Raw genomic sequence first — 13,822 nt, 5'->3', positions numbered from 1 at the left:
TGATCACTACTACTCACCTCCCTTCGTGCCTCGGGTGGAGGTGTGTAAGGCGGGGCGGGGGGGGGGAATTATGCCCACTTTCTTCATCCAATATTTCTGGATATAAAGTCAAATCTGATAATACCGCCTTTTTCCCTTCCTTTTTCATTAAGTAAATATCAACCTTTTCATCCTTTCCATTCACCCCCACAAAAGGTTTCAGCCATGGGAGTGGATGTAAAACCAAATCCTCCCAGTTGATTATATATGTAAATTGATCTGGGTGTCCTTCCGACCCAGGTCTCATTATTACCTCTTTTACTTTTCTTACCAATTCTAAATCTAAACTTCCCTCTCTCGGCCAGCCTACGTCAAAACTTGGCCACTCACTTTTACAAAATATCTCCCATCGGTTTTTATACACTTCTACAGATAAATCATGTGCCCGATGCTTATCATATCCAAAATGATTTAACATTAATGACAAAGGGGTGGATTTCCCTTGTCCCATTGTATCAAGCTCATCACTTAAAACCAAAATTAATACAATTGCCAGTAAACCAGTAAGGGCGATTATTAACAGAATTCGCCCTTCCCAAACCGGTCTCCCCTCGTCAAGGAGAAACGGTATTCCCAACCAACCACCCTTTCTTTTTCTGGGAGTCCGAGGGACATCTCCCTCGGGCTCCAGCTGACAATCCTTCGGTGCGTCCACCTGGATTACCGTCAGCTTACCACCACAGGTCTCCCCTGACCTATTATCTTTCTCTATTTTTTCCTTCTTTCTCGTATTCGAATCCCGGACGAGCCCCCAAATGTTGGGTCCGGTTTTCGAATCGACAGAGAAAGAGGCAAACACCATCGATATTTTGTGCTTTTTAATAATAGGAGAAAGATAATAAGTATTACCAGCTAGCTGGGGTCCGGGCTTTCCCATGCAGGGGTCACACCACGGACCCCGACCGCTTCGGTCGTCCCTCTTTTATACCGTTCTTACCCCAAAAGTGTCCCCCCTCCCGTTTTCCTGTTCTGCTTTCATGTCAATGTTATCTATATTTTATTGCCGACTGGGACACCTCTGGATAAGCAACCCCTCCATGCAGACCATCCCGTCTTGCCATATATCAGGAGTCTTTGTAGATAGGCAACCCCTTCATGCAGAACGTCCTGACCTGCCATATATCAGGAGTCCTTGCAGATAGGCAACCCCTCCATGCAGAGCCACCTGTCCTGCCATTTATCAAGAATTCCTGCACTTTGAGACTAAGTATTGACTAGCTTATTAGTGCACTCAATATTGACTCTTTAATCCCTACAATATCTGTTTGTCATCAGAGCTGAGCTGGAGTTGTACCTGCTAAATTTCATTGGCTGCAATTAGCTTCTCTATTACTGAAGAGCTGTGTGTTCCAGATAGGCTTGGGATCCAGCAATAATCACGCAAAACGAGGTGGCTACGTCGAGCCTTTATTCAGGTGAAAAGACATAAACAGAGAAGCAAAGTACGGATAGTTACTCACAAGGTAATACTTGTCGGCAGAATACTGAGACTGAACATCCTCTCGAGTTGGCGGATTAGAGGGTTGCTGACAGGCTCCTAACTTGGCGGGCGTCCCCGCGGAGACAATGTAGGCCTCCGTGTTAGGAGCCTCTCCCCCTCTGGAGCTGGCTACAAGCCCGGTTGAGCAGCCGCCTCCAACTGCTTTTGGAGGAGGTTGGCTGTGAACCAGGCTGAGCAGCCGTCTCCATGCTCCTTATCGCTCAGCCCAGGCAGGCAAATATCTTCTTTCCCAAGGTCTGGATTCTGCTTCCCCCAGGAGATTTTTATGACCTTACAGATAAGAAAAATTTCTGCCTCCTTTACATGCCACCCTGTGATCTGTAGAGGTCATAAATAATCACAAAATTTTCCACCTCCTATACAGTGTGTGTGGCAGCAAGAACTTCTCACGTGGTGTTTGCATGATGCTTTTTGTTCAAGGAGCTTACAAAACAGTGCAGTTGGCATCCAAAATTATTTTTGAGATTATAGACATTAAACCTATCTCCATTCTGGCAGCTGTACAGCACCAGGACTTCACAATATCTCCTGAGAGCTTTTGCCACCCAAATAATTCTTTGCTTCTTTCCCCCTAGCTTCCTCATTGGCTCGAGAGCTCTCAGAATAATGCAGTAATGGTGGCAACAGCCACGAGGAGAGGAAGCTGTGAATTCTAATGAGTGAAGAGATTAGAAAAATCCCTGTGAGATGGAAAGAAAAATCTTATTTCTGTGCGGAGTCATCTCCTATTTTGACTAGGTGTGAGAGTTATGCTATCTCTAGTTTGTTTTGCACATGTGGTAAAGATATGCGGCTTTTTTTTTGTATATATTAATACTAGAAAAGTTATGATGCAATGCTTGTATTGATATGAGCAACTGTAATCCTTGCAGTTGTTTTAAGTGCTGTGCTGCCAGAGGTCTAGCAGCAATCTAAATAACACTAGTAATTTATGTGCAAAGTTCAATGGTATTAAAGCACACAGTGTGATACAAAATGTAACATTTATCTTTGTTTCTCCTGGTAGGAAAGTGGTATCTGCTAACAGAATAATGATATAAAGCTGCAAGAATTTCAGCAGACAAAAATGGCAATTAGAAATGAAATTCAGGGCAACAAAGGTATTTGGATGATCATCAATCTCAATACTGGTGTGAGCACTGGGGAACAAGTGGACAAAGCTGTCAAAATATGATGCAGAATAGACTTAAAGCAACTTATATCTTCCTCTTGTGGGTGTGTTGTAGCAAAAATGTTCAGAATGTCTGAGGCTTTGTAGAATGAAACAATACTTCTGCTCTACTGGAAAATGAAGGCTTTTAAAGTATAGGAGTTGTTTACAGCTGAGGTACCTGTGTCCATACAAATCCATTAGGTGGTCTAATGAAAAATACTGGTTTTCTGTAAGTCTTGCTTCAAATAAATCTTTATCAGAGAATGCTAATGCAAAGCCTAACAGCTACTTAGCTCTTCAGAGAAGGCTTATGCTGGTAATTACCTTTTAATCTGCTCTGTAAATTTATGTACATCTAATTCCAGATGATGTTTATGCTCAGAGTATGAAAAAAGTTAAGGTTTTCCAGCCTGATAGAAGAGCAAGATCTTTACATTCTTCTTAGCAGAGGCTTTTGTCATGCAAGTTTAAGTGTATGCAAACTCCTTTCTTTGAGGAAACTTAAATCTGCTCTGAGAAATCAGGCAAGAACTTTCTGCAGCTGCTTAATTATCTGCAGGTGTTTTAGTGATACAAAGCCTTTCACTTTAACTACATCCTTTCAGACAATTGTCAACTAAAGAAAACTTTTATGGGTCACATTTTACTCCTGTTGCATAACAACAATTAACCACCTGCCTCTTTGTGCATGGTTTTTGTACTTGTTTGACAGGTGAAAAGGGATTAAGTTTAATAAATATTGATTTAGAAATGGGGGAAAAAAAAGTAATGAGTCTGATCTTACATTCTTTACAAATATGGTTTGGATCCCAAATGTTCTCAAATTTCTGTGCATCTTTGAACACATGAAAAAAATATGCACATACATATACTTGTGCATTCTTCTCTGAGATGTCACAGGACACAGTTGTGCATCTTGGTGCTGAGGGTTGTTACTTGTGTTTAGCAACATTCAACATTTGAGTATGACTGCCAGGTGATATGTGCAATTTTAGTCTGGGAATTTCCCCCTGTGGGAATAACTAAACATGCTACTCTGGGAAATTTTATGCCTTTTTAGTTGTGGTAAAAAACAATCTTTCTCCACTTTGGAATCTCCATGTTCCATATTTGGTACCTGAAATACAGATAATGGCATTGTCTATGGACTGCTGTGTCTTTTATTTTCAGATCCATATTTTAAAAGTATTAAAGAAAATTAAAGAAAAATGGAATGATCCTCAAACATGACTTAACTTTATTGCATTTATGTCAAACCACTTCTGATGTGGAACTAGTCAGAAAAGTTATTTACAGGTACTTTTACCAATCCAGGTAACATTTTGTTTTCTTTTATATCTTGCTTTTATCAGTTGTCTCAGGTTATGCCTGCAGCTGAGAGTTTGTCCTAATTCTTTGGCTATCTGCACAGTTAATCCTTTAAAATGTCTGTTTTCTTCTTTACCTTGGATTTGCAAACCTTCGGAGACTCTTGTCTTGAACAGTCAGATTATGAGAGTCAGGAGGTGTCACTGGAGACTGTGCTAGAGGTGGGTACATCTCAGCTCAAAGATACCACAATGCACAATTTTAAACTGTTCTGGATGCAGCAATGGCAGGGTAGGAGGCTTTCTGAATTAAAATACAGAAGCTATGAAAGGCTTTAATTGCAAGAAAATAGGATTATAAAATACAACCCCTCCTTTTCTGTAGAGCAAAGTGCAGGAGAGAGTTGAAGGTATTTTAGCAAGGAGAGATGAGTGTTACCTCCTGTACTTTGCGACTGGAAAGAAATAGCTGGGAATTCTGCTGGTAGAGGCCATTCTACTACCTGTCTGCTGCAGCTTACTTTACTGGAAATAGAAATTACATATTAACATTTCTTTTTAATCAAAAATATTGTTTTGATTGAGCTAACATTAACCTACTACAGAGAAGCTGTATCTGTCATTACACATGCAGATCTGACTAGCTATTTAGGCCTGGTTTCCCTTAATAAATTTTATATATCATACAATTAACTTTATGGAATTTTTCCAATAGGTACCATGAACAGAATAGAATTACATATCTACATGATTTTAGATTTGGGCCCCTATTTGAGACTGTTATGAGCCAGACCTTGAAACATCTGCAGTAGAACTTATCAAAGATCAGGTAACCGCCTCTATATATTTTGAAGATTTAATTGTTATTTGTTCAGACTGACTGGTATTCTACATATGTGAGCTCAGATTCTTGAAGCAGCTCTGTTGCAGTAACAAGGATATCTATAAAATATTAACTTAAAGATGTAATTATCAGGTTTTGACTTTTTTTTTAAAAAAGAAACTTGAAAGTGAAACAGTTCCCCACCAAAATGCCCTCAAAAAGGAGGTACAGGGAGGATGCTTTTATTATTGAACTTATATATCATTTCAATAAAGTAATGAATAAAAATCACCTGAACAGAGCTGATGCATGTTTCCCTGCATTGTTACATCAGGTCATTCCTAGAAATGAAAACTGATGAGTTTTTCTGTGGCAGTTTTCTGTAGTCCCTTGAAATATTTATACCAACAGATGTACTGTACTACTCAAAACTCCCTTTGAACCCTGTAGAGAGTGTGTAATATTAAACAGCTTGAGCACCCTGCCACTTTTATCCTGAAGAAATGATAACAAAGACTTGTTTCTGAACATTTATATTTGCAACTGGTAAAATGCCATAAGTGTTGTGTGCTATTATGCTGATATATATATATATATATATAATGTCCAATATCTAATCATTTATCAATAATAATGTGTGTTCAAAAATTCCTGTTGGTAATGATTTGGAAGCTGTGTATCTAAGTTTTGGAGCTGCTAGATGCCAGAGTTATGCTTCCATTAGTTTAAATGATATTATCTGCCTTTTAAAAGAAATAGTGGAAAGCTCTGAAACTTCTGTTTACTTTTAAAGTGAGCTTTTCGGCATCCTGAGTCAGTGGTATTTTAGCAATTACTTAAGATGGATGTTCAAGGAACCTGGAGAGTTATATACTGAGCTTGTAAAGATGGAGTTCATTTCTAGGAGGGGAACTTTCTCAGTGCTGTGTACAGTAACTGTAGAGTCTGTATGCAGTCGCTGTAGTGACTTTCTTTCAACTTGCTCTGTTCATTTGCTCTTCTAGAACTTGTGTGTGTGTGTGGTTTTTTTTTTAGTACATCATTCCATATTCTGATGACAATGTTATTTAAAAAGGGGCCATTATGAAAGTACTGTGCTTAAGGCAATGCATTTTGATTATGTTTCTCGCCTGTATTTGTTTATATATGTTTATGTGCATATATTTCATATATATAAAGATATTGCTGAGTGTGTGGTTTTGGAGGGCCAAGCAAAGCATAAATGTCAAAGATGTCAGAGAATTGCACTCTGGTGTATAATAGTGGAAGGCTTTACCTAGTTGATTCTTTCAGTGGCCTCCCTTCCACAATAGTACAGAGTTGTGATTCTACACACCTGTGGTACTACAGGAGGGATTCTCTTTTCCTAGCACTTTTCCTCTGAAGACTTAAATTCTTTGACTTGAAGTTTCCCATAGCTTTTTGTTTTCCTGATTCAAAGTTTGTTTGATTTTCAAAAATGAATTTCTATAAGACTTTTCTAGCAATATTTTTGTCAGAACAGGGAAGAATACTCATTTTCCCTTTATAAAACAAGCTGGAGGCTTCTGTTATTTGTCTCTAGTGGGCATAGAGTGGCTACTGCAACATCTAAGCAAAAACAAAAGTTTGACCTTTTCTGAATACAAGGGGTATGTATGAATACATGTTTTAGTCACTACTGGTACAACCTTAAATCTGTCAAATAATACTGCTTCTTTTTTGACAGATGCTCTGGAAGTTCTTGTAGAAATGAAAAAACAAGGTATAGGTTTCTCTGTTAAAAAGTATCTACTAGCATTTGCAGTATGCTACAAATTGGTAAATATTTTCATATTGCCACATGATAAGTGATTGAAATGCCTTCTCTCTCTCAATTTCCATAGATTTTTCTCTTGCGGCTTACCTAATGTAAATTTTAGGCATTATTAAAGTCATATATGATATAGTGAATGTGTATAACTTTCTGTATAGCTAATGTCACAAAGCAAACATCTACAGTATTAGATATAATCACTAAGAGACAAATTTGATAAGGTAGTTGGTTAAATGATAAACAGTCTTTCTCTGGAACCTCTGCGTATTTTTTCATTCTCTGCTTGGGCTGCAATTGTTTGTCTTGCCTGACTGCTTTAAACAAGGCATACATTATATGTTTTTTGCTAGACATTGCTCTTTTATTTTTCATCTCCCTCCAAGTAACTCTTGAACTGTTTCTGCAATTGCACCTAAATTTCACAAGTAGCTCACAAAGCTATTCAAGAGAGTGGAGAAAAGAAACCTAAATGAATGACTTCAGTAAGAGACAGGCTGACCTTAGAGCTCAGCTGTGGTGTTAGATCAGACAACACGGAGTAAGAAACTAGGCTATGCAGGTTCTACAGCTGTTTCTCTAGAACAGTTTTCTTTTTGTAGCCAAATGAGATCCCCGAACTTTTTCTCTTGCTCTTCCTCTTCAAATTGAAAAAAGAAAAACAGTTTTCTACTGATTCAAAAGATGAATGTTGTTGGCTGAGGGGGGAAAAATATCACTGATAAAACTCAAATTGACACTGATGCTGCATATGTAACAGCCTGAAATGATAGCACATCCATAATTTTATGGTACTTTTGAAATCCTCAGCTCTAATGAATTGAGGCAGCCCTTAGAAGGTTGGGGAAATAGGGATAGCCATGTGGCTGTGGTGTTTGGAGAGTGGGACAGTAGATGGAGAAGGCTTAAGAGCAGCAGCTATGGAAACTGCTGTTAGTAACAGCTGGAGATCAATGGTTACAATCAGCCCATGAATGTTGGTGCCTTGAGGAGTCAAAGTTTAGCACTTTGAGATGTCTTGATCCACCCACCCTATGTTCCCCTTGAGTTAAAGGCTTTCACAGAACCCAGCTGTGCTCCTCTGGGGGTGTACTTCATTCCATCTGTGGTAGCATCTCTTCATATCTCTAAAATCTTTACGTGATTCTTTCTATAGCCTGCTGTCTGAGAGCATCCATGGTATATGCAAAAGGCAGGTGTTTGAGACCTTTGTCTGTTGCTTCTGGCCTTGTCTGTTTTCAACAGAGAATCTGGCCCATCGTTATTTTAGTGAGTTGATAAGAATAGAGAGGAAATGATTTTTAAAAACCCATCCAGTTATTCAACAGCCACAACAAATTTGTTTTTACACTACCGATAAGGGAATAATTTGCATTAACCCTTTGTGCAATATAGATAGAAGGAGATCTTTTGAAAACCTAATCTGTTCGTTCATTCTGCTGTTAGTGGTAAATGCTAAAACCTCAAGCTAAGAGGGGACACCCCCGAGCTCAATCTTTTTGCTAAAGGTGCAATGTAAGAAGCTCAGGAAAAATAGCTTCAACGTTCACTACCTGAATGCAGGAAATAATGGAGCTGGCATTAACTGCAGTGCTGTGTTTGTAGCCGGTTAATTCTTGGTTTCTTTTGAATGACTGTCTTTGGGACCAACGCTGAAAAATGTACAGAACTTAAAGCTGGGATTATTCCTGGTGCATAAACAGAGGAATTAATGTTTAATCTTTGTACAGAACTGCTTTTGAGGTCAATCATTGGGATATTTTAAATCATTGTAAGGCACTTCTTTCCTCTAAGGTAAACAGATGGTCATCCTTTAGTGTAGGAAATGTCAGCAGGCTATTTGATGGCAACAAAATGCATATGTAATATATGTAAGTGTGTATAGATTGATCACTAATCGATCCATATCTTGGTGGTCAGAATATTTCTAAATTTTCAGACTCTTCTGCAGTAGACTAGAGAAGTATCCCATAAGCACCCTAAGAAAGACCCTGTCACTAAAGACAAGGCTTGTGTGTTGCAGGAGTGACACTTTGAACAGTAAGAACAAAGATTGCCACCAAATAACAAAGCAATATGAAGGTTCTTCTCCAGAACAGTGGCAGCAGTTATTTTGGAAACCTTGCTGCTGCTGGTTCTTAAGTTTGGCCAGTATTAATTTGTTTGGGGTCCAGACCACTCTGCTTATTTCCAGTATGAAAAGCATTGTTCTTATGAATTGATTTGTAAGATAGCGTATGAGCAAACTCACTGGATTTTACTATGGAGCCCTATTGAAAATAATTACATTATTGTTACTATGTTATGTCTTTCACAACAACAGTTCGTAGTTTATTTAGGACTATGATGCTAAGTGTGCATATAAATCCTGACTTTTGGAATATTCAATTGCAAACTTTTTCTTCTACCTCCTGCCCTGCTAAGCAACCAGTTAATGTAAATGCTAGAGTAAAGGAAAGAGAAGTCAGCTTTCCTCCAACTTGGGAAACAAAAATATCTGTTGCTTTTAGACTGCTGGGGCTTTTTTAATCTCCTTTAGCAGCTGAAACAGGGCAAGGCATAGTTATTACATTAAAATAATGGAAGCATCTTTACCCTCTTCTGAACTCTAGCTCTGAATATCCTCTTTGGGTGTTGTATTTCTTGAGAAGTGCTGGCTGAGTTCAGATGTAAAAGTAATTGCATTGCTAATCTTGCAGTGCATGGGCTTCTGAATGCAGTGAACACAGGCTTCTACAGTTGCCTGGGGCCCTTTTGGATCACAGGATTAACAACTGCCTCTTGGATTGAAACTTCTACATAGGATAGCCTGGAGTCTTGCAAAATCTCTGCAAAGCTGCTTGAAGAGGCACAGCTAAGAGGTGACATGTTACCAGTATGAGCATTCTACTTTGCTGTGGCTTTTGCTCTGAAACAGGTACAGTGCTTTTTGTTGTGGCTTATTTCTGAATCTCTGTATGGTGTGCAATATGATAGTAAGTCAAGGCAAACAGGAAATCCATGCTCTATTCAATAACTTAGTGCTATAATTTTTATGCCTATGAAAGTAGTATTGTAGGTAACTCCTACATTGAATATGGAAATTCTGAAATCTAATAGCGTCTTGAGTCTAACGCACAGGCGCACACTGTGCTACCAACAGTGTCATGTGACATTCTTCTAAAATGGAAGAGAGGCAGCAGGTACCCATGGATCCAGTCCTGCAGGGTGCTGCTGTGTTTAGTGGTGGCTTCATTTATATGCCATAAAAATACTTTAAAAGTGTTTGCATAGTTGACTCAATCTTTGTCTAGGTAGGTGTATTTAAAGGCTGTAATATTTTTTGCCATGCTGCTTGAGAGATGATGTATCCACAACATGTAGCTTCAGGGTAAGGTTTTTCCATATAACTCATGCTTAAAACATGCTATGAAAATGATCCAAGGCAGTAGAGGGTGAAAGATTGACTGTGGAACAGCAATTAAGGAATCCTAATCTTTTCTTTCCCATTAGCTTGTATGTCTTGAGCAAGTTTCAAATTCTCTCTGCTTTTTTTCCTAAGTCTTCTCTGTGGGCACTATCAGACCTAGTGATCTGATGTTATTCACAGATGTAAATGCATGAAGTGGTGGTGTTATTTTATTGTTAATTCCATGGTCTCTTTGCATTGTCTCTGGGTTTAAAGGTTTAGTCTGCTTTGTGATTCACTGACAAGTAAGAACTCATCTTTCTTGAGCTTATTATAAGTCACACATGTATAACTATATTTGTTTTTATTTCTTATTCATTCCTAGAATGATGTGGCACAAGCCTAATTCTATTATTCTCAGATAATGAAAACAGAAAACAAATTATTCAACAATATTAGTGTAAGTATGCTTGCTTTGTATAAGTTGTACAGGGAAATGTACTGTGCTGGACAAAAGTTAAGTGCAAAGTAGCAGAAGGTTGCTGGGTTCTTAGCAACATGTACTTATTTCAGTAATATTGCTGAACTCACTTTTGTCTGCCGACAGACAATTTCTGTCAGTTGGTCGAGTTACACTAGGAGTTGAAAAAAACTATTTCGAAGCAGTTAATGCAGCTTATTTAGGAGTTCTGCCTCCAGGCTGGCACTTCCTTTCCAATCTCAGCTGTAAAAAAGAAACTAATTTTACCAGTGGCAATCAGTCATTCCCTTTGCCTTCATGATTAATGGTTTATGAACACAGCATGTAGAAATGTTTTTGTTCCTGATTGTGTGCTTTGTTTTCAAGTATTAGAAGACCACATTATGAAACAAACTTTCTGATAAAAATCCACATCAAATGAACAATACTTATCTTATTCTTCAGGTTCTTGTCCAGCTCAAGTCTGGTTCATTAGAAGAAGAAGTAAAGACATCAGAGGCAGCAGTGGGTGTAGATACTCCCTCCTCTTTGTGGAAAAAATGAGTTTTCTGAGCAGGTGGTGAGTATACAATAATGAACTGAATTGGATAGAAAACACTGTCCATGATGCATACAGATCAGGGATACAAGCTGTTCACTTACAGAACTTAAGTGTCCAAGTTCATCCTACTGTTGCAATAGATATTGCATGTATCAGTGTTGTATGTCGATTTGTTTGACAATTTTTTTCAAATTAAAAGACCTAACATTACTCTTAACCCATTCCTATTACAATAGGTTGTTGAACAACAATATTTACACATTCAGTTATACATGAATTCATGCTCCTGTATAGAAGACATATTTACTGACATTTTCAGTGTTTTGGAGTAAGACTTCCTTTCATCAGAACTGCAAATTTAGTATGTTGGATAATACAATAGAAATAATTATGCTGACCCTGAGAAGAGCTTCCAGGAAGCAATTAAGTTGTTTGGATTTAAATAGAAGATAATTGCGCTGGTCTGTGCTAGGATTGAAAATAGGACTGTGCTACTTCAAGGAAGTTTTTAACCTAATAAACTTTCTAGTTTGTATCCACTGTGTGTGCGCAATTGCCTAGTGGTGTGTAATGTGTGCTGCTTAAAAACCCCTTATGTACCTTTGCATCAGTATTTTATCTTATTTTGTCTGGTTTCCCCTCATCCTCTCTCCAAGTGAATGCTTGTCTAGAGTGTAGTGCCTTTGCTTGCTGACATGTAACAGTATGTCATTTGCCCTTCCTTAGCTGGCTACAGTCAGGGAAAAGATGAAAGAAAACCCTGTCTTTCCTACCAGTTTAGGAGATATTTGAGACTACAATTTTCAGGACGGATAACTGCTTGCACGCTGGATGACATACTTTTTCAGGTTCCTTCAAAGAAGAATCATGCAAGGCTTTTAAATAAAAAGCAATTGGGTTATTGAGCTGCTAAACTACTTCACGCGGATCTGTTGTTGTAGTTCAATTTTTGACAATAAATGTGGGAAAACGGAGGGGAGCAGGCAACAATCGAGAGGCCCCATGGCCTCTTCTCCATCCAGAGTTTCTCTCCCTTCTCCTCTAGGGGGTCTTCAAGGTGATCCTTATATCTTCACCTCTCTACCTTTCCCACCACCTTCCCAGGTGCTGCTTATATTTCAACACGTGTTCCTTGTTAACCTCTAATGGTTGGCCTGAAAATCCTTTTATCCATTAAGCAATCAGCATTATTATTTTCATCCCTGGCCAACCTTTCTTCTTATTCCTACAAATAAACTGGCCTCTCACCACTTAGAAGCATGTTTGAATAAAACATCCTCTCCCTTTCTCCACTCTGAGCAATTGCTTAAAACGGTTTCACATGAGCAGCGTAAATGTGTATCATATGGCTTCCATGTTTAAAATTTCATGCCAAAAATAAGTCATGAATGTGGGTATTTCTTTTTGTTCCAAAATGGAATGATCAAAATGTCTCATTCTTCAAGTCCCTAAATCAGATTTTATTCTTCTGAATGTGAAGGAAAATGGTATATGTATCTGACTTGATTTTTGTGGTTCATAAGAAGAAAATTTGGTGCTTAGCAGATATGACTGTACATAGATGCAGACCAGCCCCTAGGCAAAAGAATATCTAAGAGCATTAACTAACTGCTTGTCTTTCTAATTTTGTACTCATCAAAACATGAACATCAGACATGTGCTTTGTGAAGACAGTATGAAAGCTACAAAGGTGTAGCTGACTCTTTTCTCCCTGGAAGGACCAAACTTTTGCCGAACTCTGGTATATGGGTAATGTCCATTTGCCACAGTTCCAATGGACTGGTACCTCTGGGATTCACCCCAGTCAGGCGGCCATCCGTGAATTGCTGACAATCAGGGCAAGCTTGTATAATCCCTCATGCCGTGCTGTCTGTCAGGTTAAACTGTCGTCGTAGCGCCTTGGCAGACTGATGAAAAAATTGATGGGAACGCTGAGCCTGTTGAAACTTCTCCGGCGTGGGGCCCATCCATGCTGGAGCTGCTAGCTGATCTGCCTGTTGGTTTCCCTCTGACAGATCACCAGACAAATTTGTGTGACTTCGAATATGTGCAATAAAAACTGGCGCCTCGCATATGTCGAGTGATAGCCAGAGTGTTTTAAAGAGGGCAAACAGAGCTGCATCGCCAACTTCTTTCAGAATTGCACGTTCCATGCATTGAACAATACCTACTACATACAGGGAGTCACAGACCACATTCAGGGCCTGATCCGGCCAGCGCTGAAAAGCCATGAAGACAGCACGTAATTCTAGTTGTTGTGCGGAACCACTAAAGTCCGATAGCACCACCTCCTTCCAGACGTCTCCCTCTTTCCAGGTTAATGCTGACTTCTGCGATCTCCCTCTGGCGTCCGTAAACACAGTCACTCCCTTAACTGGCGTTGGGGATCGCCGAGGAGGGCGCTCTTTGAACTGTCCAAGTTTGACCGCAGCCATAAAATGATGGGGTGGCAGGTGGATTCTAACCTGCCCTGGATAGTCCAAGAGGGCAACTTGAAGTGGCACAGAGTTCTGTAAAGCCCACTGTAGGTATTCTGCAGCCAATAGCACAACGATAAAACTGGGTTCAAATCCTGCTATTTCCACTGCCCGAGATCGTCCTTTCATTATCAGCTATGCAAAAGCTTCTAAACGAGTTGTCACCGTACGCTTGGGTTGAATAGGCAAAAAAATCCACTCAAGTATATGAAGGGGATCTCTATCCTCAAACCATTGCATTAATAGCATCAGCGGGTAGTGGTTGTAGTTTAGCAAGAGCAAACCCACTGGTTCATCAGGGTCGCAGCGGCTGGCATATG

The 13,822-nt window shown here is 39.2% G+C and overlaps 1 pseudogene across 1 annotated transcript; it reads left to right on the top strand.

Annotated features, from left to right (window-relative positions):
- Positions 1-1,944: 1,944 nt before the first annotated feature.
- Positions 1,945-11,942, top strand: LOC104573377 (pentatricopeptide repeat-containing protein 2, mitochondrial-like; annotated as a pseudogene). The gene is made up of 10 exons (XR_015914102.1): positions 1,945-2,040; positions 2,568-2,640; positions 3,864-3,989; positions 4,716-4,830; positions 5,837-5,912; positions 6,532-6,623; positions 9,419-9,532; positions 10,389-10,463; positions 10,929-11,043; positions 11,752-11,942. The product of XR_015914102.1 is annotated as a pentatricopeptide repeat-containing protein 2, mitochondrial-like (transcript).
- Positions 11,943-13,822: the final 1,880 nt, after the last annotated feature.

This window comes from Tinamus guttatus, unplaced genomic scaffold, assembly GCF_059628265.1.
Source record: "Tinamus guttatus ecotype Peru unplaced genomic scaffold, ASM5962826v1 Tinamus_guttatus_pri_ptg000898l, whole genome shotgun sequence".
NCBI classification, from domain to species: Eukaryota; Metazoa; Chordata; class Aves; order Tinamiformes; family Tinamidae; genus Tinamus; species Tinamus guttatus.
This window is presented reverse-complemented; position numbering and strand designations above follow the sequence as displayed.